The sequence below is a fragment of the Cotesia typhae genome, unplaced genomic scaffold (genome assembly GCF_013202065.1).
Source record: "Cotesia typhae breed Kobodo isofemale line unplaced genomic scaffold, CoteBio_Ctyphae scaffold_121, whole genome shotgun sequence".
Classification (NCBI taxonomy): Eukaryota; Metazoa; Arthropoda; class Insecta; order Hymenoptera; family Braconidae; genus Cotesia; species Cotesia typhae.
This window is the reverse complement of record NW_027423773.1, coordinates 5333826-5360116: the sequence shown is the minus strand read 5'-3', so window position 1 is coordinate 5360116 and position 26291 is coordinate 5333826. Positions and strand designations below refer to the sequence as shown.

General features: G+C 30.9%; 1 protein-coding gene across 1 annotated transcript in view; it reads right to left on the bottom strand.

Annotated features, from left to right (window-relative positions):
* Positions 1-26291, bottom strand: part of Lmx1a (LIM homeobox transcription factor 1 alpha) — a 271702-nt gene that overhangs the window by 101448 nt on the left and 143963 nt on the right. The window lies entirely within an intron of this gene.

The window sequence follows — 26291 nt, the reverse complement described above, 5'->3', positions numbered from 1 at the left end:
GCAACTTCTTGCTATATTCAAATGGTCTAAAAATTTCATAGCAATTAATTTTTTAAATCGCTAAACTTTTTAAGATCTTTGGAAAGCGTTTTTTAATTTTTTTGAGTAATTTAAATGTTACCTCTTAAGATTAAATGAATGTTAATTGACACAAAAGAGTATAATTTGATTTACTGACCATTTGTCAAGGCTACTTTTGATTTCATCATCAATAATTATGTCGACGAGTTTATTCCGATCGTGTTCAGTGAGACCTTCATAATTTTTTTTACGTTTTGGATTTTTTTTATATGAAGCAAGAACTTTTTTACCAAAACTGGATTTTTTTAAAAGCTCTTCTAGTGTCTATTGATAACATACAGTGAAAAATTAATAATCAATAGAATAAATAAATCACGCATATTATGACTCTCTTATCTAAAGTAAAGCAAAAAATCTCTCAAATGAAAAATTTTGGTTTCATTAGATAAATTTAAAGGTATAAAATTTACGTACTCAACGCTAAGCCTTAAGTTAAATGTTAAAAGTATAAGTAAAATTATGGGGTAATACCATCGATTCACTAAATAAAATAGGTCTCTGATTTTCTCGCGGATTTTGGGGGATAGGACTCTCATCACTCGGATCAGAATCCAAATCAGCAGGCCGTGGATCATCTAATGCACATAGCAGATGATTTGAGTAATATCAATAGTCTTTTTTAAAATTAGAACGAGTATCCCTGATTAAGAAATCTAATTTGAAATAATTTAAAATGATTTGAAATGATTCAAATGCATCGGATTTTAATACTATATAGATCTACAGTTAACATGAAAGTAATCATTTCAAATCATCTTTCTGAATCAGGGATAAACAAATTACCATTCAATGGAGTATTTATTTCATCCACGAAGGAAGTGGAAATGAGTTGTGTTGGAGCAAGCGAAAGACTAGACGCACTAAAATCACGCTGGTGACTCTGTTTCTGTGATAATAAATTCAATTAAGTATTTCAATTTATTGTAAACCTTAAATTAATTAAGGAAAACGCATCAAATTTTCAATCTAAAATTTCTGAATGAAAAAATTTTTGTCAGTGTAAAAATATTAATACATGACATCTAAACGAATAATAACAATTAATTATTAACGCTTAACCTTAGCTGAAGATTCTTCCAAATTAGTATTACTAACAAGATTTTTAAATTATTTCGGAATTTGATTTGCTCGCCTAGTGATAAATTTAATTGTTTTAAAATATAGTCATCAACGGAAGGCAGAAGGTCAACTGTAATCTCTTGACCTGTGGATATTGTTAAAATTAATTGTTTTTCAATTAAATATTTACAAAAAAGTTATTGATTTTACATTCGATACAGAAAAAATATTATCTAAGTCCAAAAAAATGATTGACAACCGTGAAAATTTTCTTTATAGAGTAAAAGTTTTTAAATTTCACAAAATATTTAAATTTATCAATTTGTTAAACATTTTTTTCTGTGAATAAATTTTTTAATTATTTTTTATTACAAATGGTGAAAACCTTTCATATTGATACTAACCAATGAACTTGTTGATTGATTCGTCACTTATCCCCCAATTTCTTAACAAATCATACATTTCTTCATTGTCCATTTAAATTGTAATTTTAATCAAACTTGAATAACTATGCATACAGTAAATTATAATTTGATCACTTCCTTTTTATCTCTTAAATAAATAAAATAACTTGGTAACCAAGAATATGAAATGTTAATAAAACCTGATTTATTATTTTGCCTAATACATGTCATTTGTTTCAACGGCAACTTCATTTTACTTGCCACAACAAATATTATTTCGTTGCGTTGACCAAGATGGATTTGTTATCTCAACAAATAACTGCGTAATCCTAACTTTTGTTACAATAGCAAATTTTTTTTTTCAGTGCAAGTGTTACAATTTACTGACGATCTAACAGGTCGCTTGCATCTAGCACATATATCAGACACCAATGGCATAACCAGAAGTTTAAAAGAGAAATATCCGAGAAATGACCAGACAATTCAACGTCAAGTTACAATTTGCTGGTTATAAACAAGGTAAAATAACTAATCACGATAGTGTCACTCATTCCTTCCCGGCACACACAGTCTAGAAAAGTCCAATTTATTTAATACACTTAATAGGTAAATATTCAGTCAGGAGAATTGTAAGTAGTAATTTACCAGACAATTTACCATTCAGAGCAGTTGCAAGTAGCAACTTACAAGGTAATTTACCAATCTTGAAAATTGTAAGTAGTAATTTACCAAACAATTTACGACTCGGAACAATTTCAAGCAGCAACTTACAAGGTAAATTTCCAATCAGAGAAATTGAGTGTAGCAGTCCACAAGGTAATTTACCAAGCAATTTACCAATCAGAGTAATTTTCACTAATATAATCCCTTGTAATATACACTTAATGTCCTATACCAGATTTGAAGCCACAACAAATTGACATCCAGAATTTGATAAAAATCAAGTCAACTTAGCCTCAGTAATCATAATGATGTCCCACAAAAAACAAATTAGTGTTGACATCAATGTATGCTGTCTACAGTCCACAAAAGCACAAAAACACTAGGAAATCCAACCCTTTTAACACAGACAGTTACGAAATAAGTCCTTTAATTGTTAACAGGTTCAATTTAGGAGAATTTTATAGTTCAGTTTGCAGATGTTTAAGTTATTTTATGATATATTAAACTGATATTTAAGCTATTTTAAACTGGTAAACTTCAAGTGAAAGTTGACATCAACTGATGCTAATTTGGCTAACAGCCCACTGCACACAAAAACCACTGTCAAGTTAACCTCTTCAATGTTGAAAAATAAATATACAATTATTAAGTGATCCACAAAAGGCAATTTAATACAATTTATATGTCAGTTTGTAGATCGCAATTTGTTGCTTGCAATAAATCTGGAACAAAAAATGCCCGAGGGCAATTTACAGCAGAAAAATGTTTTAAAGACGGAGCGAAAAATTTGACGTGTTTATGTACTTACGAGAGAGAGAGAGAGAGAGAGAGAGAGAGAGAGAGAGAGAGAGAGAGAGAGAGAGAGAGAGAGAGAGAGAGAGAGAGAGAGAGATTGATTGATTGATTAAGTCGCACCGTAGGGTACACAATAAAGTGATGATTCAGTTATGAAATTTTTTAGATGATTCGAAGTATAGCTATCTTCTAACAAGTTGCAATTTAAATCACCAGCTATAATAGTGTTGTTATAATTTGATGCAAGTCTGAAATAGATATCAAAGAACTCATTGAGAAAGAGTCCTTTAGGTCTTCGATAGATGCATGATAATAAAAGGTGAGTCCCAGAAATTAAGGTTACGTCGACAATCAAAAATTCCGGCTGATTTAGATGATCAGAAGTTGAGATATGAAGTACTTTGGCTTTTAAAGATTTATGTATGAGACAAGCTATACCACCTCCTTGAATGTAACGATTAGTTTCTGTATGCTTTAAGATTCGATCTCTACGTATAATAAAGTAATCTTCAAACGAGAAAATATTGTTATCAAGTGAAGGCTTTAACCAAGTCTCTACAAGTACAATAATGTCAGGTTTTGTATAATCAACTAAATCAAGAAACTCAGCAATATGACCAGCAGCACTATTTATATTTAAGCTTAGTACATTCAGGGATGAGGCATTTACAGTTAGGATACTAGGTGAATCAGTTGAATGTTAAACAAGTTTAGTAAGATCAGGAACACAATTTACTTTAAATTTTTCGAAGTCATCATCTCTTTTAACAAAGATCTGCCCGGCAATCACCCAAACATACTTAAAATTTTGTAATTTAGCTTTCTCTTTGGTTTGTAGTAGCAGCTTATGTGTCTCTGGTAGTAAAAACTCATTGATATAAATAGTACCTCTGGAGTTCTGCTCAACACAAGTCGGAAACACGATTTTGGCCAATAGATTTTTTGACTTTCGTTTCGAGCTAATAATGAAGTCGCGCACTCGAGATAACTTCAAATCGACAATAAAGGAATGATACCTAGTCTTATCTTGTCTTGGACCGTTTCTATTTTCAAATTTTCGTGTACTTAAAATATCACTGACCAGATTTGGCAAATCTAGAGCATTTAAAACAGCTGATGATATCTCTAATGGCAGCATTTTATTAGCTACCAAGTCAGGAATACCCGAAATTACTAATTCAGTTGTACATCCTAATGTAGGTAATGTAGAAGAAGTTGCTTTGCTTTCAGAGCTAAATGATTTGCTCAGATCTATCAGTTTAGTGTGCATAATATTCATATCAACTTCATGTGCTTCTTTTAATTTTTCAATGTCTGTATTTAACTTAGAAATAGAGTCAGCATTTATTTTTACATTAGATTTGACTTCCGATAGTTCATTCATAGTGGTTGCTTGAGATACTTTGAGGTCAGCAATTTGCGTACCGAGTTCTTCAAGTTTCTTATTTACAGACATGTTCGCTGATAAAAAATGCTCCATCATAGCTGTCATCTTATCATCAAGCGATTTTTCAGACCAGTTCGTAGGTAGCTGAAACATTACTGGGGATGTTATAGGAGAATGAAACACAGAATCTGGACCAGGTGTAATCGGTGTATTTGGTGTAACAGGTGATTTGAGTGAGGTCGATGCACAAGCTGTAGACGAGCGAACAAGTGGAGATGAGCTGGCTGATTTGAAACTTGAGATTGAGGATGTATTTGAATTATCTGATTTAATTGAGGTTAACCTTTTTGAAACCGTAGCTGTCGATGAATCTAAACTTTGTAAAAGATAATTTAGTTGTTTCCTGCAGCAATCAGTAATTGGCCTGTTTTTTATATAATCTCTTGCAAAGCCTGGATGAAAATGCTGTTGACAAATATTACAAATGACAGGTGTTTTGACAGGTCTCTTGCATTTAACACATGTATCAGGCACCAATGGCATCATAACAACACCTTAAGTGTAAGGTAAATTACTGGATGTATAAGCAAGATAAAAAACCAATCGAAATAATGTCAATTTTATATAAAGAAAAGTATAAGGTAAATAACCAGTTATTAATTGTGTCACTTATAATTTTCTAATAAACACACTGTTGGTCTTTTGTAAGTTCTCACACAGCAACAATTTGATATTGAGATACAAATTGATAACACTTTGCCGATAGATAGTCACTGATACAAGGTAAAGTATATGGTGAATAACCAGGTAATTAACCAGTCAGAAATAGTGACACTTAAATTTCCGTAAAATGACCAGTCGGTAAAATGTCAAATTACAATTTGCTGGTCTAATACAAGAGAAATAACCTGCCACAGATAATGTCACTTATATCTTCTTAGGCACCCACACTATAAATCTTTCATGTATTTTTCCAACAGTAACAATTTGATGTTTAGAGTCAATATTTGATGCTTCTTGTAACTAACTTGATGATATGTTACCGACCAAGCAGTAAACAGAGTGATGACACTTGACAACCATCAAGAGACTCTTAGCATCAATTGATGTTAATTAGGCTAACCATCCACAATTTCACAAAACACTTGGACCTAACCTCTTCGATATTGAGAATATTTAATATAAATATTACAGCAATCCACAAGATACAAATTTAGAAATTTATATTTCAAGTTGTAGATTACGATTTTATGCACGCAATATTTCTGAAACAAAAAATGCCCGAGGGCAATTTACAGCAGAAAAATATTCCAAAGGCAGAGCGAAAAATTGAGCGTGTTTATGTACTTACAGAGAAAGAGAGAGAGGTCAATTTGGTCATCTCAGCCTGCATTCAGCTCTACATTAACAAGTCTTTGTTAAGATCAACGACCACCAAGCCATCTCAACAGTGTCTCCTGACTATTGAAGTCATTGTAGCTTAACAAGAACCCACTTTACAACTGGGTTTGTCATTCCGGTCCGCTGAAGGCCCATATAAGTCGCCATCACCGTTACAAACGTGAAAGCTTTGGGGACATCGTGCACTTTGTGGACAGCGTATGCAGTAACGTGAGGGTCCAGCGCAGTGACGTGAAAGTCCTTTCGACTACGTGAACTAAGTAAGAGTAGCGTGAGGGTTCAGGGAACAGCGCGAAGTAGATAAAGTCGTGCGAGAGTCCAGTAGATAACGGGTACTGCAGTCACATGAGGGTCCAACCGAACAGCGTGAAATATAACGTATGAGAGTGGGGTGTGAATGAGTTATTCCATTAGATTTTATTATTTGTTATATTGGCCTTTATTTCAATTGTAAAAAGGATTGGTGTTACGTTCCACGAATTTCCGCCTAATTTTGATTCCTTTTTTTTCTCAACATTAATTTTATTTTAATTAAAAGCGTTTACTTTAATTTAAGATAATTCTCAGAACGCATATCAAGCGATATCAGTTGCTTCGCTGGTAGTAATACCAACAGCGGAGTAACGGAAATCGCTTGTGATAAGGCGTCAGCAGAGAGTTGCCGTGGCCGCGGATAACCAAAACATTTTGCGTCAGCATGGGACCCAGGCCTCGTCGACTCTCTCAGGAGTAACCTGAGCTACGAACATGGCTGACAATAAGATTTATAAACATTTATTCTGGTCAGGAGCAAGTCAGTAGATTCAGACAGTATCTATGAATGCAATTATGTATATTTTTTGTCCAAGCCACGAACAAGGTTTAATTGGTCCCATCACATCTGAATGATTTAATTGAAGTAGCCTGTCAGTCAGCTCTACTTCTGTTTTTTTTAAATGGAAGTTTCTTTATTTTTGACAAGATGCACATTTTACACTCTTTAATTATGTCATCAAAATTCACGTGTTCCAATCTCTTATCTTTCTATTGTATAATTTTCAAGTAGTTCAACAAAGCATGCCCTAGCTTCTGATGCCGTAGCATCGCTTCGCTCTGAATGTGATTTGAAATTAGATTTCCTGATGGATTTTTGTTTATCGTATCTTAAGCCCTCTATACTTTTAAATCAACAATTATAATTGTCATGGAAGGTATTTGATGGGTTTGATACTCTGAATTTTGCTTATCAAATTTTAGCTTCTCTGAGTTTGCTCTCTCTCTGAATCATCTGAGACGGTAAGGTACTTCAGACTTCCCCTCCCAATCGCAGACCCAACATCTATCATAGATGCATCATTGGACTCTGAATTAACTCCTGACCTGCACAACTCGTTATCCCCATCGGTTTGCAATTGTTTGGGAACCTCATTGTCAACTGTTAAACATACTGTACTACTGTACTTCATAAACTCACTCCTCAGATTATCTTCAGCACACTTAGGTTTAATTACTGTATATCTAACCACCCAGTTTGACTGTTCATAAACCCCTATAAATGAAGTCTTATTATTTTCTCGATCATACACTCTGAATACTTTGTCATCTAGTTATATGCAGAATCCTGCATCTGCCAACTTACCTAAAGACAAGATAAAAATAAGTTCGCTGAAATGTCTTTTGCTGCAATAACATTTTTCAACTTAATAGAATTACCATCTACTCGATCATTTTTTAGTATTTCATTACCTCTACTATATATTACAATATCAGCAATTTCATTTTTGTTTGCGCTCTTAATCACACTTTTTTCGGATTTATCAAAATTGCTTGAAATCAAACTTTTATTAACAATGTAACTCGTGGCTTCTAAGTCCGTTATAAATTCTGTTTTAAAATTTTTATTGTAATTTGTCTTACCTTCTGACTTGCATATTCATCATACACCTCGTTACTATCTTCGTGGCTCACTGCCTCTTCCTCATACTCAGCTCTCCTCGCTGTCGGTTGTTTTCCCGCTCCTCTTGATCTTCCTCGAGCTCTTGTTTCCATTAGACACTCCTCTAATGTTTCCTTTTGGATTACCTCTGACGTTGCTGTCTCTGCTACTATAGTTGCTTCTTCCTCGTGTTTGTTGACGTAGATACAACTTGTTTCTTTTAACTGGAGGTTCATAGTTCATGTTGTCTCCAAAATGTCTCACATAAGAACCTGTGCAGTCTTCACTCTTGTAATCAGTGATGCAGTTACATGCATAGCAAGTTCATTTATTTGTCCCATTTAATGGACCCTTGTCTTGCGAATGTCCTACTCGGTTGCATTTGAGACACTTGTCGTCATTATTTTTACTCTTTTGTACTCGCACTCTTGAAGCTAGAACATTTTTATCAACACTTTTCCGTTTACTTGTATCGTTGTCTCCTTATATACGGTACATAGTCTTTTTCAATACCTCCATGTTTTATCCTTTACGCCTGACTCCAGATATGGCTCGTATAATGGCTTGATAAAATGTTGAACGCTTCTCTTGGCCAGTTAGTTCATTAGGATATTCAGTTATCTCATGTTCTATGATAATCTGATCACTCACAGAACCTATGTACATGTCCATCTCTATTTATTCTCAGATTATTCCATTGAATTTTCATGAAGGTTAGTGTTGAGCTGACTTCACTTTTTCTACAGTCTCCTAATTTCTTCAAGATATCCAAAAGTCAGTGATGCAAACTTGGGAGTTTTCTCCCTAAATTTAGGATGAAAAAATCTACACAGGGAGTTTTTTTAGGGGAAATAATTTTTAGGAGTGTTTTAGGGTATAAAATTCTATTTGTGTTTTCAACGTCCTACTAAGAAAATCAAAGATTTTCAAAAATCACACAGTTATTGTTTTCACCCCGTATTTTGAAAATCAAGTTTATTCTATTATATTATATAAAATATTATATGCTATACAATATTTTATATTATATATTATATAACATGATATAATTTAATATTCATCAGATCTCGACGTTTTGAGGTCCTAGAAAGCTTTCCTGACTATTCCCGCGATGTTCTCTCTCTCTCTCTCTCTCTCTCTCTCTTGTAAGTACATAAACACGCTAAATTTTTCACTCTATCTTTAGAACATTTTTCTGCTTAAAATTGCCCCCGGGCATTTTTGGTTTCAGAAATATTGCAAGCAACAAATTGCAATCTGCAGATTAACATATAAATTTTACTTATTTGTTCGTTGTGGATTGCAAAATAATTAAATATTTATTTCTCATCATTGAAGAGGTTAAGTCGACAGTGGTTATTGTGTGCAGTGGGCTGCAAAGAGTATAAGATAGAGGGGAAGGCTCTCATTAGTGGCAATGTTAAAAAGCGTACACAAGTTTCAACGCCTCTAGTGATTGTGTCCAGTCATGAAAACGTAAAACGCGCGGGACATTCGGTTCAGTTCAATTTAAATTTCCTAAGATAAAATGTGAAAACAAATAATTTAAGACAAAATAATTAAGAATTATTAAAATTTATTAAAATAATAAATATCTGCAAATACATAGTAATAAAAAATTGATTAATGATAATCCTGAAATGATAAAACTATTATTTTAACAATAATTATATTGTAAAAATTAGCAAAAAGCAATCTTTCTTTTGCAAAATGATTTGATGTACGATAAAATTTACTCAATTGAACTAATTAAAAACATAATATAAAACTTGGTGTAAATATAAAGCTCTCTCATATTAATAAAAGTTTTCTTAAAAGCAACCTATTAATTATAATAATAAAATATTTCATAAAACATATTTTTTTACTAATCACTGCTGCAACAGCCAAAATTCTGTCATTGCACTTGGTAATATGAAAAAATCTATCTACGAAATATGCTTTAACGTATATAACAGAATAACAATTAAATAATATGTATAAAAATTTTTTTGCTTAAATGACTATAACAGATAAATAATATATAAATATATATTTTACTCAATCTTTTCCTTAATTTATTTTTTATTGGTCTTCACTTTGGTTCGATTTTATCTTTGGAATTTCTTCAGTAGTTGATTTTACGAATTTTGACAGTTTCCTTATATTTATTTTTTTGGATGTTACAGTATCAGTCTTTTTTAGATCACGTCTGATGAATCGCGCTTCCCAGAAGCATCGTGTTTTTATAAAAATATTTAAAAATAAAGTTGTAGCATCGAAGGAACACAATTGAAAAGCTGGTAATTCTGAACTCAGTGTTGAGTATAAATGCGCCGATATATTTTTTCATAAATACAACTACGGATAACTTCGTCAAACTTGGTATTCCATTTTTTAACAGCTGTAAACACAATTTCTGTAGAATATTGGAGCCCATTTTTATCAGCATAGTCTTTCATAATAGTAAATAGTTTGTATTCTTGATAATTGTTATCAGATTTAGGTAGTACTAGGAAATCTACACATTTTTGACAGTTTTTGTGAAACTTTAAAAATTTGCGGGTTAGATATCCACAAATGTAATAAATCGCATTGTCATGGGTGAATGAAGCTGTTTCTGTCAGTGACATATCTTTTTCTATTTCTTTGATTGGATTGGAGGCTTCTATTAAGGCTTCTCGCAAAGACAGTTGACTTTTTTGTGGCTTGGCGATTGCAGCACTGAGCTTGTTTAATTTTGCAAAAATCATGTTTCCGTCATCTTGACAGTTTGCCGATTCGGAAACTTTAGTTAATTGCGTAATAAAATTTTGTTTTATAGCTGTCTCGAATGATCTGGTAGAAGGATTGACTGAACATCCATTTTGTTGACGAATAACTGCAAACAAATTTTCGAGAGGATCTTGATTCAAACGCCTAGTTTTCAATGCTGGAATATTATATTCTTTTCTTAGCTCTTCAGATAATTTTAAAACACTGTTAATAGTTAGCATAATTCCTGTGATGCACGGTGGAATAGCTTTTTGTTTATCATTTTTTTTTCAAATTTGCTATCGGCAAAGTGAAGCAACATTTCATTTAAAAATTCTATGTGTCCAGATGTCTCAGTTATGGCAAAATTTAATTTTGATTTAACTGTTGGTTGAAGAAGATGCGAGTTAAGTGAATCAAATAATTTATCCATGTCCAATAAGAAATCTGCCGTTGTATCATTGTCGGGAAATTCGTTCGGTTTTATCATTCTGTAAGCTTGATAAGCTAAATACATTGAATTTGAAAAATTTGAGTTGCTAGTGAAACAGTCATTTTAGCTGCATTTTGTTGCATTCCAAAATGACGATCATTGATTTTTGGAATAAAATTAATGTTCATTTGGTTACTCAACAAATAAACTTTGTAAATCAGTTTCCAATCTACGTATCCACCTCGGTATTTAAATCTTTTGTTAAATAGATTGTTGCGAAAAGATTTGATTAAATGAGGAGGGTCAAAAATGATATAAATCTTGCGTTTTTCGTCACCAACTGTAAACTCGAAGAAAGGTTTATCTTTAGTTATTTTGTACTTCTTTATCAGTCCGGTATTTCGAGTTCCCTGATCGCAAATTAAACATTTGACGATAAGATCAGTCTCATTCAATTTTTCAATAGTATTAACCATTATTTTGTGAGTTTTTGCTGAATTGCCTTTCTTTCCTAGAAACCAATATCCAATCGTTTGCTTCATTGGTTTATTAATCCAAGTTATCATTGCTACTAATGCACAATGCGCTATTTCATTCGTACGCTCTTCCCCATCATCACCATAACCGTGGAACATATCTTTGGCTGCATCATAGTGAACTTCAGTGGCTAAACTTATTTCGTCGAATAAAACACTAACAAGACGATCTTCAGTATTGTTTTTTCAAACGTATCTTTAAGTTGATTTAATACAGTTAAATTTAAACCTGGAGTGGTAGGAAAATCTTTTTGATATTCGTTCAAAGTCCTTATAGTTGGTATATGTAGAAATTTCGCTAAAAGCTTATAAGTTTTGGGGGAATGATATTTTATAGACAATGCAATATCTTTCACCTCGTTACTGTAGCGTTTAGCATATTTGTTCTTCACAGATAAGCGTAATTGGGCTGCAAATAATACTAAAGCTTTTTACTCAAATAATTTGATGACGCATTTATTATTGATTCAACGTCTTGCTTCATTTTTTTTTTTACAGCAAATTTTTTCTCCATCCTGTTAATTTGGCTTCGCAATCGACCTATTGTTCTAGCCCCTTTATGCAGCCTTAAAGATTTAGGCGTTAACATTTCAATTTTTTTAACTTTAGAAGATACTGCGTTCGGTGATTTCATTATTTGACTCGGTGTTTTTTTGGAAAAAAGTTCAAACTTACGTATAAATTTATGATTCTTTTTAGGTGTACTATATTGCGCAGGAATCTCAGGCGAAATATTCAAGTTTAGCGTTTCCGCCCTGTTGTTGAATGGCAACTCTTCCAATGCTGCATTAGATTTCGGTTCTTCAGAATTAGTTGGCAATATGGGCATATAAGTATCATTTTGTGAGGCTGCCTCGACAGTATTGATAAGTTTTTCTGCTGCATTAAATTTAGGTTCTTGACTATCAGTTGGCCGTATTACTGCTTCTGGATTTAGTGGTTCCGTTGATTTTCCAATTTCTCGTTCGTCTTGTAATGAAAAAAAAAAAAAAAATTGATGACGTAATAGATGATGCTTTGTAAGATTCATGAACTTATTGTGTTTGTGATTAGTAGAAAAAGTGGGGACAGAAAAAAAATTAAACTAAGTAGGATAGGAATTGGCTTCACAATCAAATAATCTTAATTGTAAATTTTGTCGAGTTTTATTTTGATGTTGTCACTAAATTTTACACTGGTATTAATGCGTATAAGGCTGTAATAAGTTGCAATTATTATATACTGTTCACTATTGCTACGGTAAATCTGGAATATCTATCATGTTTCCGGGGATTGATTACAATGCAATTCGAACAATATTAAGTTACTTACAATTTTCCAATTTTATCATCTCCAAAATAAGAAAATGTTAATTTAAGGTATTTAAAATATTTTCTATTTTTTACCAAAAATTAAAAATTTGTGTTTAAATTTTAATAAGCTATTTAAACAAAAAATCTAAAAAATATATTTACAATTTTGATTCAGATATTTTTGAAACAGTAGTAACAAAAATTCTAATAAATAATATTTACAATTCGGGCTCAGACATTTTTAAAACAGTAGTTACTATAATTTTTAATTATTTACAATTATTAATAACAAAATATCACATTTTCATTGGCATTGAAATAATAAAAATTTGGAAAAATTGTAAGGCTGCTTGTTACAATAGTTATAATTTTCAAAATGCTATCTCTCAGTTGAATATCACAGAATTTTTTTTTGATTTTTTTTTGAAGTATATCTTCTGCATTTTATCCCCTCACTTTTGGATTTATTACATTTTCTATCGTTTCACCAGTTTCTTTTACTCGACAGAAACGCAAAAAAATCATGAATTTAAATATTAAATGCAATTTACTGATTTTTTTGCCTGTATTTAAGTCACAGCTTCTAATGCAAGCAGAAGCACTTCTTACCTCTTAATGAAATTTTCACAAAGCTATTTGTTTCAATATTAATTAAAGCTGGTTCATTATCAGTAGCCTTGCGTATTTCAAAAGTAATGCCCCTGTCATTATGCGAGCATTCATCTGTAACAACAATATTGATATTAGCGATATTGTTCTATTTTACTACTGCAACAATTCTCATTTTTCTTTAAATTATTTTTAAAACAATACCTTTCAAAGCCGGACGTTCAAATATAACTTCTTCATTATTGACGTTTACTAATAAATTTTTGCAGTTGAATTTGTCAAAGGAGGTTTTGGCATATTCTTGGGCATCTTCAAAATATTATCAGGCGGAAGTAAAGTAGGAACAGCATTTGGTACTAATAGTCGTTTGGGTGGTGCATTTTCTTGATATAACGTCTTTCAAAATGATCGGAACAAATTCGTAAACTGTTGGAAGACCCTTTATACTGAGCAAAGTCCTTCCATTGTTGGCGTCTATACAATAAAATTTAAAAATCAATTCAAAACACTAATTTCATCGAGCAAAATTTTTAATATTATGTAATTTAATGTAAATAAAAAACATTTAACAACACCAAGTTTACAGGATATAAATATTTACAAGCAAGAAAAGTTGATCGATAATCAATAACTTACTTTTGAGACGCTATAAATTTAATGCCTATATTACTTACATTCGTTCTTCCTTTGGCCATAAAAAAAAAGAATGGTCTTTATCTTTTTCTGGTCTTCTTAGACATCTTTTCACATTACACCGAACCATGTTTTTTTAATTAGTTTAAAAAAAATTTTATATTAAGATAAAAATCAAGTGCTGTTAGCCGTTACAAGCAACTTTGGTATTACCAGTATGACGCATTACTTTAAACCGCCATGACAGTACTTTAGTACTTGGACACAAACATCAGATGGCATTCGTAACAGTATACGCGACCTTCCCCTCTATCTTATACTCTTTGGTGGGCTGTTAGCCAAATTAGCGTCAGTTAATGTCAACTTACACTTGAAGTTTACCAGATTTGAAAGATATCATCAATTTGATATCTACTCCGTCGGTAAATTGTTATCAACTTGTTTCTGGGCATCAAATCGCTACTACTCAACAACTCATAAGATCTACAGTGTGTACCACAAGATAGTTTAAGTGACAATACTTATCACTGGTTATTTACTTGGACATTTACCTTTTACTTTACCTTATGTATATTGAGAAGGTTTAAGTGACACTAAAATAACTGGTTATTTATCTTGGTTCTGATTGGTTATTTGAAACCTCGCACTAAATTGTCTGATCACCTTACAGAAATTTTATTTCAAATCTTCTGGTTATGCCATTAGTGTCTGACACATGTGTTAGATGCAAGAGACCTGTCAAATCATCTGTTATTTGTAACACTTGTCAACAACATTTTCATCCTGGTTGTGCACGTGATTTTGTAAAAAACAGGCCGCTCACTGATTGTTGCAGAAAACAATTCAACTATCTCCTGGGAAATTTAGATGCAAAAACGAGACTTGCTTCACTAAAATCTACCAGCTCCAACACCTCTTCAGTTTCAAGTTTCAAATCCGCGAGATCTTCTACATTTGAGCGTGTGTCCGCATGTCGATTATCGGTCTCATCTCTGAAGTCTCCAACGACACCAATCTCACCACTATCACCTACTTCTGACTCAGCATTCGTATCACCTGTTGTATCTCCAAAAATGGCGCAGTTACCAGTAGGTTGGGCAGATAAGTCTCTCGATCAAAAATTAACAGCAATGATGGAGAGATTCTGTAGTCTGGAAGTCTCAACGAATGCAAGATTTGAAAAGCTAGATGCTAAGTTACTAGAAGTTCAACAGTCCCAAGACTCTATTGCTGCGAATCAGGAAAGGCTAACTGCCAATATTAAGGCAAACGCTGCATCAATCATCAAGCTCAGTTCAGATCTTGAAAATCTTAGAGATCAAACAAAAAATGAAATGGCTGCGGTAACTGAGAAATTGTTACTCCTTGGAAATTCAACTCCTGTTGCATCTTCTTCCTCTCAGGTACCAGAGAGCTCTGCCGAATTAGTCATATCGGGTATTCCCGATTCGGTAGCGAATAACCAAACACCAGATGATATCTGTACAGCCGTCCTAACGAATTTGAGTTTGCCAAATCTAACTGGCTGCATCTTAAATGCTCGTAAATTTGAGAATAAAAACAAGCAAGTGCGAGATCAAACTAGGCCTGCCTCTCACTCTTATACAGGGTGTCTCTGAAGTGGCGGGAGTAATTGTTGGGGTCGATAGAGAAAAAAATACTGAATCGAAAGTTCCTGAGCCAAAAATTTTTTTGGGCCATAGAATTTGAGTTATGAATTAAAAACGATAGCCAATCAGAAGCGCGCTATTCGAGAAATGAAAATGAGCGGGGAAGTAGAGGAGACGCGAGAGTGAGATGCTGCAATAGCAGCTTACTCGCTCACACAAAGCCGAGCATGAGAGGGGATTGTGACGCTATGAGCCGAGTACGTAAGTGTGAATGAGTGGATGTATGAGGTCGCAAGCGGACGGCTTAATGTATGAGTGTGTGTCCGTGTATCGCAGCATTATTGGAGGCGTTGTAACGCTGAATTAAAGCTAACCGGGTACTCTAAGACAGAGGAAAAAATTTTAATTTTTATTTTTATTCGAAAAAATTTAATAAAAAAAAATAAAAAGGCCCAAGATTTAACCAGACCCACAGAAACGGAGAGTAAATTTTTAATTCTCATTTATTTTGCTGGGGATTATTTTCAAATACAAAAAAAAAAAGGCTAAGATTCAACTGGAATCCAAAAAGAGATGGATGAAAAATTTTATTTTTTATTTTTAATCAGCAAAATTATTTTTCTTTAAAAAAGAGCCCAATCTCGACTGGAGCAAGAAAAAATGATTGAAAAATTTTATTATTAATTTTCAATCAACAAAATTATTATAAAAAAATAAATGGGCCCAAGTCTCAACCGGACCCAAACAAACGGATAAAAATTTTTATTACTTACTTAATTTGCTGGAAATTATCTTTAAAAACGAAAAAATGCCCAAGACTCGATCGGATCCAAAAAAATAACAGTACAAAAATTTTTCCTTATTTTCAATCAGCAAAATTGTTTCTTTTAAAAAAGGCCCAATCTCGACTGGAGCAAAAAAATGATTAAAAAATTTTATTATTAATTTTCAATCAACAAAATTATTTAAAAAAAAAAATAGTCCGCAGACTCAACCGGACCCAAACAAACAGATAGATAGTTTTAATTACTTATTTATTTTGATGGGAATTATTTTAAAAACGAAGAAAATCGCCCAAGACTCGACCGGACCCAAAAAAAAAAATAAATTGAAAAATTTTGTTTTCATTTTCAATCAGCCAAATTAATTTCTTTTCGAAACAAGGCCCAATCTCAAACAGACTAAGAGAAACTAATTAAAAAATTTTATTTTTATTATTAATCAAATATTATTTAAAAAAAAAATAAGCCACAGACTTAACCGGACTTAAACAAACGGATAGAAAATTTTTATTACTTACTTAATTTGCTGGAAATTATCTTTAAAAACGAAAAAATGCCCAAGACTCCATCAGACCGAAAGGGAGATGAATAAAAAAATTTTACTATTCATTTTTAATCATCATAATTAACTTTTTTATAATAAAAGGCTCAATTTCGACCGGACCCAGAAAAAATGATCCAAAAATTTTATTTTTTATTGTTGATCATCAAAACTAATTAAAAAAACAAATGAGGCCCTAGACTCAACTGGACCCAAACAAACGGATAAATAATTTTTATTACTTATTTATTTTGCAGGAAATTATTTTTGAAAACGATAAAAATGCCCTAGACTCGACCAGACCCGAAATAAAATAAATTGAAAATCTTTGTTTTTCTATTTTTAATCAGCAAAATTATTTTCCTTTGAAAAAGGGCCTGATCTCGACTGGAGCAAGAAAAAATAATTGAAAAGTTTTATAATGAATTTTTAATCAACAAAATTTTTTAAAAAAAGAAAATAGGCCCCAGACTTAACTGGACCCAAACAAACGGAAAGAAAACTTTTATTCCTGTTTTTTTGTTGGGAATTATTTTTCGAAACAAAAAAATTGCCCAAGACTCGACCGGACCCGAAAAAGATAAATCGAAAAATTTTATTTCTAAATATTAATTAACTAAATTATTAAGAAAAAAAAATAGACCCAAGACGCAGCAGGACCCAAATAAACGGATAGAAATTTTTTATTACTTGATCACCAAGATTAATTTTCCTTGAAAAGAAAGGCCCAATCTCAAACAGACTTCGAATAACTGATTGAAAAATTTTATTATCAATTATTAATTAACAACATTATTCTTAAAAAAATTAATAGGCCCCAGACTCAATCGGACCCAAACAAACGGATCGAAAACTTTTATTTCCCATTCATTTTGCTAGGAATTATTTTTAAAAACGAAAAAATGCCCAAGACTCGACCAGAGCCAAGAATAGAAGAATGCAAAAAAATTTATTTTCTCTTTTCAATAACAAACAAAAATTTATTGAACAAAAATCAGCCTAATCTTGACAAGACGATAAAAACTGATTGAAAAAATTTATTATCAATTATTAATTGACAAAATTATTTCAAAAAGAAAATAGGCCCCAGACTCAACCGGACCAAAACGAACAGATAGAAAATTTTTATTACTTATTTCTTATGCTCGGAATAATTTTTGAAAACAGAAGGAATTGCCCAAGACTCAACCGGACCCAACCAAACGGATGGAAAACTTTCATTTCTCATTTATTTTGCTGGGAATTATTCTGTAAAATAATTTTTCAATTAATCGTCAGGTAAAATGTCAAAAATAAATTAAAACAAACATTGAACTCAAGTCCCAATAATTTTGATATTTTAATTAAAATTATTTTTTAATTAATTGACAGGTAAAATGTCAAATAAGGAATTGAAAAAAATCGCTCTCGAGTCCTGATAATTTTGATATTTTTATTAAAATTATTTATCAGTTAATTAACAGGTAAAATGTCAACTAATAAATTAAAAAAAAATTGAACTCAAGTCCGAATAATTTTGATATTTTTAATAGAATTATCTATCAGTGAATTAACAGGTAGAATGTCAAATTATAAATTAAGAAAAAAATTGAACTCAAGTCCGAATAATTTTGATATTTTTATTAGAATTATCTATCAGTGAATTAACAGGTAGAGTGTCAAATTATAAATTAAGAAAAAATTGAACTCAAGTCCGAATAATTTTGATATTTTTATTAGAATTATCTATCGGTGAATTAACAGGTAGAATGTCAAATTATAAATTAAGAAAAAATTGAACTCAAGTCCGAAAAATTTTGATATTTTTATAAAAATTATTTTTTAATTAATTGAAAGGTAAATAAATAATAAATTAAAAAAAAAAAAATTGAACTCAGGTCCTGATAATTTTGATATTTTAATTAAAGTTGTTTATCAATCAATTGACTGTTAAAATCCTGAATAATAAATTAAAAATAAATCGCACTCATGTTCTCATAATTTTGATCTTATAATTGAAATAAATTTCTAATGAATTGACGGGTAAAATCCCAAGTATCAAATTAAGTAGTAATCGCACCCAAGCCCTGATAATTTTGATATTTTAATTTAAATTATTTATCACTTAATTGATAGGTAAAATGTCAAATGATAAATTAACAAAACATTGAATTCAAGTCCTTATAATTTTGATATTTCAATTTAAATATTCTTTTTATTCACTGACAGGTAAAATGTCGAAGAAAATATGAAAAAGAAATGGCATTCACGTTTTAGTAATTTTGATATTTTAGTTTCCCTTTTTCTTAGCAAAGAAATCATTTCAAAAAAATCTACAGGTGTTTCGGCAGTTCAAGGATAACTTTACTTTAATGTTATTAGTTTGCATTCACATCATTACACTTTACTCCTTTTATTAAGCAAACGTGAATGTAAAAATTCGGCGGTCTTAAGGTCGACTATTACTACTTAGTTTCCTCTAGTACTCATTCGATTAATAATTCTGATGACTTTCATGCTTTTTACTACGTGCAAGAGGTTCCATCCTTTCTGTTTGCAACTAATCTTTGGCTTACTACAAATTGCCTGATTCATTTTATCAAAAATAAAATTTTTTTACTAATGTGAATAGTCATATAAAATGCAAACTAGAAAATTTTATTATTTTTCCCTAATTTTATAAACAACAAATTAATTAAAAATATCTTCGAGTATTCTGTCACTGTTTTATACTTATTATTATTATCCTAATTGTTGTCAGAGTTTTTTCTGTCTCTGTTTCTGTCTTTATTCCTCTCATTCAGCGATGTTCGTCTCTTTAAATTTATTTTTTCCGCGGATTTCCCTGATCGCTTTTTTTTTTCTCTCTTCTCGTTGACGATTTTATTTGTTTTGAGATTTCATTTGTTATTATCTAATTATGGGTTAAATTTTGCGTTCATGTCAGTCTTACAACTCATTTTCTGACAGCATCTCATTACCTCTGCATACTTTTATTGTGTTTTATTAATTCTGCGTTTAATATTAATTACCATTATGGCTTTTTATACAGCCGCTGAGTATACTGAAATGTTGATCATTTACGGTGAGTGTAATCGAAACGCTGAAGCTGCTGTCCGTGAATATCGCGAAAGATTTCCAAATCGCGAACGCTTTCCCAACCGCAGTGTGTTTTTGCGTTTAATTCAACGGGCTCGCGAAAATGGTTGCCTGGTACCCGTTGATAGTGAGCGTGTCGGTCGCCCTCGTCGGATACCTGTTCAGGTAGAGGAACAAGTACTCGATGCCGTCAATGCTGATCCCGGTACCAGCACTCGAAGACTCGAGCGTCGGCTTCCTGTTTCTCGATCTACGATTAACCGTATCACCCGTACAAATAAGATTCATCCGTACCACAAACGAAAGATGCAGAAACTTGAAGCTGGTGATTATGCTTTGCGGAGAACGTTTTGCCAATTTATTATCAACAGCCACGCTGCCGATCCGACGTTTCTCGAAAATGTTTTGTGGACGGATGAATCGTTATTTACTCGGGAGGGTTGTTTCAATCCGCACAACGTCCACTGGTATGCGGAGGAGAATCCTCACATGACGGTGAACCGTAATTTTCAGAACAAGTGGAAAATCAACATGTGGGGAGGAATAATCGGCGACACTGTGCTACTATACGAATTACCGGAAACCATGAACGTAAGTTTAATTAAAAATTTACACAATTAAAAAATTTCGCGCTTCAGAAAATTTTCTCCACTCAGTTTACCGTTAAAACTTCAATGTAAAATTCTTCGACACTTTGCAAATATTGAAATTATTCGAATAATATTTTTGTGTTTGAAAATAAGATTTTTATTTTTGTAAATTAATTCTTTATAATACCTAATTTTTCATAAAAATTCTTTGGAAGAGTTTTTCTTTCTTAATTTGTTAAAATAAAGGAAAATTTTCTGGGGTAACTTCTGTTGTTGATGCGAAAATATTTCGAAAAATTCGTTCAAATAATTTTTCATTAAAATTGGAAAAATCCCTACGAGTAAACTTCGTTTTATCTGTTAAAATTTTAGAAAATTATTTTTAAAATTTTTAACAAAATTTCCCTTTGGTTTAAATTAAAGAAATTTTTAACTCCCTGATTTTCTCACTTTCACAGTCGAAATTTTTCGTTATTACAGAGTGCTCAGTATCTCTTGTTTTTGGGAGGAAATTTACCCCAGCTTCTAGCAGGAGTTAATCCTCAACCGACGTGGTTTCAACAGGATGGTGCGCCGTGCCACTCATCTGGGGACATAACCAATTTCTTAAATGCCCAGTATGGCCAACAGTGGCTGGGGAGGTATGGTCCAGTGAGATGGCCACCAAGATCACCAGACTTGACTCCGCTCGATTACTACTTGTGGGGTTTCATGAAGGAAGGGGTATATTTTGATGAACCTGCAGATCAAATGGAAACAATGGCAAGGATCATGGCTGCACGAGAACTAATAACGCCGGAAATCCTGCAGTGTGTTCGGGAAAACCTTTTGGAGCGGTGTCATCGGTGCTTAGAAAGGAATGGAGGCCATTTTGAGAACCTTATGGATTAATGATTTTTTTTTTTTTTTTAATTTACAAATTCTCAATCAATTTTATTATACAGATTTTTGTTATTTTTGTTATTTTATTGTTTTTTTTATTTTTGAGAATTTGATAATAAAGTTCATAATTTTAGTACAGAAAAGGAATTTTGTTATTTGAGGTTTTACCTATCAATGAATTAATGAATAATCTTAATCAGAATATGAAAATTATCAGGACTTGAGTGCAATTATTTTTGAATTTTTTTATTTGACAATTAACCTGTCAATTAATTAGAAAATAATTTAAATTAAAATATCGAAATTATTAGGACTTGAGTTCAATGTTTCTTTTAATTAATTTTTTGAAATTTTACCTGTCAATTAATGGAAAACTAATTTTAATTAAAATATCAAAATTATCACGTCGTGATTGCAATTTCTTTTTTATTTTTTTATTTGACATTTTACCTGTCAATTAATTAAAAAATAATTTTAATTTAAATATCAAAACTATCAGGATTTGAGTGCAATTTTTTTAAATTTTTTTACTTGGAATTTTACTTGTCAATTAATTGAAAAATAATTTTAATTAAAATATCAAAATTATCAGCTCGTAATTGCTATTTCTTTTTGATTTTTTTCTTGGAAATTTAACTGTCAATTGAATAGGAAATAATTTTAATTAAAATTCCAGAATTATCAAGACTGAGGACTGATTTTTTCTTTAATTTTTTGATTTGACTTTTTACCAGTTAATTAATTGAAAAATAATATTAATTGAAATTTTAAAATTATCAGGTTTTGAATGGAATTTTTTCAAATTTGTTTACTTGGAATTTTACCTGTTAATCAATAGAAAAATAATTTTAATTAAAATATCAAAATTATCAGGTCGTGATTGCTATTTCTTTTTGATTTTTTTCTTGGAATTTTATCTGTTAATCAATTAAAAAACAATTTTAATCAAAATTTTAAAATTATCAGGTCGTGATTGCAATTTCTTTCTAAATTTTTTATTTGACTTTTAACCTGTCAATTAATTGAAAAATAATTTTGATCAAAATATCGAAACTATCAGGTTTTGAGTGCAATTTCTTTTTTATTTTTGTATTTGACATTTTACCTGTCAATTAATTGAAAAATAATTTTAATTAAAATTTTCAAATTATCAGGTCGTGATTGCAATTTCTTTTTTATTTTTTTATTTGACATTTTACCTGTCAATTAATTGAAAAATAATTTTAATTAAAATATCAAAATTATCAGGTCGTGATTGCTATTTCTTTTTGATTTTTTTCTTGGAAATTTAACTGTCAATTGAATAGGAAATAATTTTAATTGAAATTCCAGAATTATTAAGACTGAGGACTGATTTTTTCTTTAATTTTTTTATTTGACTTTTTACCGGTCAATTAATTGAAAAATAATTTCAACTAAAATTTTAAAATTATCAGGTCGTGATTGCAATTTCTATTTTATTTTTCTATTTGACATTTTACCTGTCAATTAATTGAAAAATAATTTTAATCAAAATATCGAAATTATCAGGTTTTGAGTGCAATTTTTTCAAATTTGTTTACTTGGAATTTTACCTGTTAATCAATCAAAAAATAATTTTAATTAAAATATAAAAATTATCAGGTCGTGATTGCAATTTCTTTTTATTTTTGCATTTGACATTTTACCGGTCAATTACTCGAGTAAATATTTTGATTACAATATCAAGGACTTGAGTGCAAGTTCTTTTCAATTCTTTTATTCAAGATTTTACTAGTCAATTAATCAATCAGTAATTCTAATCAAAATAATCAAATTGTCAGAACTTGAGAACAATTCTATGTTAATTTTTTCATTTGAGATTTTACCTGTCAATTTTTCGACATCTAAATTCGATTACAATAATAAATCCATCAGGACGAATGTAATTTCTGTATTTTACATGTCAATTGATTAATTAATAATTTTAATTTAAATAATTAAATTATCAGTAGTTGAGTACAATTTCTTGTTAATTTTTTGATTTTAGACTGTACTTGTAGATTGATCAATCATTAATTTTAATTGAAATAATAAAAAAATTATCACGTCTTGAGGGCAATTCCTTTTTAATTTGTTATTCGAGATTTTGCTAGTCAATTTATTAATTAATAATTTTAATTTGAATTTTGGTGATTTTCTAATTATTTAAATTTATTGACGCTAACAAAATCAAGAAAAAAATTCTTCAATCCTTTTACTTAGGTCCAGTCGACTCTTGTGCCTTCTTTTAAAAATCATTCTTTATTCGTCAAAAGTAAATAATAAAAGTTTCCAATGTCTTTTCGAGGTCGAGACAAGTCTTGGCCATTCTTTTCGTTCTCCATAATTTCCCTTCCAATTCAAATGAAAAAATAAAAATTTCTTATACGTTCATTCGGCTACGGTTGAGTCTAGGGCCTCATTTGTTTTTTTAATTAGTTTTGATGATCAACAATAAAAAATAAAATTTTTGGATCATTTTTTCTGGGTCCGGTCGAAATTGAGCCTTTTATTATAAAAAAAGTTAATTATGATGATTAAAAATGAATAGTAAAATTTTTTTATTCATCTCCCTTTCGGTCTGATGGAGTCTTGGGCATTTTTTTCGTTTTTAAAGATAATTTCCAGCAAATTAAGTAAGTAATAAAAATTTTCTATCCGTTTGTTTAAGTCCGGTTAAGTCTGTGGCTTATTTTCTTTTTTTAAATAATATTTGATTAATAATAAAAAATAAAATTTTTTAATTAGTTTCTCTTAGTCTGTTTGAGATTGGGCCTTGTTTCGAAAAGAAATTAATTTGGCTGATTGAAAATGAAAACAAAATTTTTCAATTTATTTTTTTTTTTGGGTCCGGTCGAGTCTTGGGCGATTTTCTTCGTTTTTTAAAATAATTCCCATCAAAATAAATAAGTAATTAAAACTATCTATCTGTTTGTTTGGGTCCGGTTGAGTCTGCGGACTATTTTTTTTTTTAAATAATTTTGTTGATTGAAAATTAATAATAAAATTTTTTAATCATTTTTTTGCTCCAGTCGAGATTGGGCCTTTTTTAAAAGAAACAATTTTGCTGATTGAAAATAAGGAAAAATTTTTGTACTGTTATTTTTTTGGATCCGATCGAGTCTTGGGCATTTTTTCGTTTTTAAAGATAATTTCCAGCAAATTAAGTAAGTAATAAAAATTTTTATCCGTTTGTTTGGGTCCGGTTGAGACTTGGGCCCATTTATTTTTTTATAATAATTTTGTTGATTGAAAATTAATAATAAAATTTTTCAATCATTTTTTCTTGCTCCAGTCGAGATTGGGCTCTTTTTTAAAGAAAAATAATTTTGCTGATTAAAAATAAAAAATAAAATTTTTTCATCCATCTCTTTTTGGATTCCAGTTGAATCTTAGCCTTTTTTTTTTTTTTGTATTTGAAAATAATCCCCAGCAAAATAAATGAGAATTAAAAATTTACTCTCCGTTTCTGTGGGTCTGGTTAAATCTTGGGCCTTTTTATTTTTTTTTATTAAATTTTTTCGAATAAAAATAAAAATTAAAATTTTTTCCTCTGTCTTAGAGTACCCGGTTAGCTTTAATTCAGCGTTACAACGCCTCCAATAATGCTGCGATACACGGACACACACTCATACATTAAGCCGTCCGCTTGCGACCTCATACATCCACTCATTCACACTTACGTACTCGGCTCATAGCGTCACAATCCCCTCTCATGCTCGGCTTTGTGTGAGCGAGTAAGCTGCTATTGCAGCATCTCACTCTCGCGTCTCCTCTACTTCCCCGCTCATTTTCATTTCTCGAATAGCGCGCTTCTGATTGGCTATCGTTTTTAATTCATAACTCAAATTCTATGGCCCAAAAAAATTTTTGGCTCAGGAACTTTCGATTCAGTATTTTTTTCTCTATCGACCCCAACAATTACTCCCGCCACTTCAGAGACACCCTGTATAATTTCAATGATGTCGATCCAAGCTCGTAACTTTATTGTCAATAAGAAGCGTCAGTCTGGCAATCTTCCGATAAAGAAGGTTTTTCCTACGCAAGTCGATGATGCATTCAAGGGATCTATTTATGTTAATGAATTTTTTCTGCCAGAAACCCATCGACTTTTACTCAAAACTAAGGAGAAGGCTAAAACTGCTAAATACAAGTTTGTTTGGGCGAGAAATGGGCAAATCTTTGCAAAGAAAGATGAGAACTCTGAAAGACTAGTTATAAATTGTGAATCTGATCTTATGAAACTTGATTAACGCTTAGATAATTCAACAAATAATTCTCCTAATAACTTAGCTCCACCATTAAATATACTCAGTTTAAACATAAATAGTGTTATTGGTCACTTAACTCAGTTTTTAACTTTAGTTAGTGGTAACCCTTATCCGCTAATGGGAAGATCTATCTGAAGATATTGTAAACTCGAGTAGTAGTGAAGTGTTTAAAAATAAATTGTTTGATTATTTGCTAAATTTAGATAATTAAGTTAGAAGTCAAAAACTGGCAATCAAAAACTTTAATAAGACTTTAAAAATTGAGTAGTTAAAGCTTTAATATAAAATTATTGTTGAATCTATTACATTATTTTTATTTTTATCTATTATATTATTTTTATTTTGATATATTTCTAATTAGATTAGATTAAGTTTTTGTACTTACATATACATACTTTACTATATTTTATATTTTATGTAAATATTTTGTATTTAATATTGCCATCTGGCCTGTGCCTTGGCATGAATAAATCATTAATCAATCAATCAATCAATCAATCAATCTCTCTCTCTCTCTGTAAGTACATAAACACGCTAATTTTTTGCTCTGTTTTTGCAACATTTTTCTGCTGTAAATTGCCTCCGGGCATTTTTTG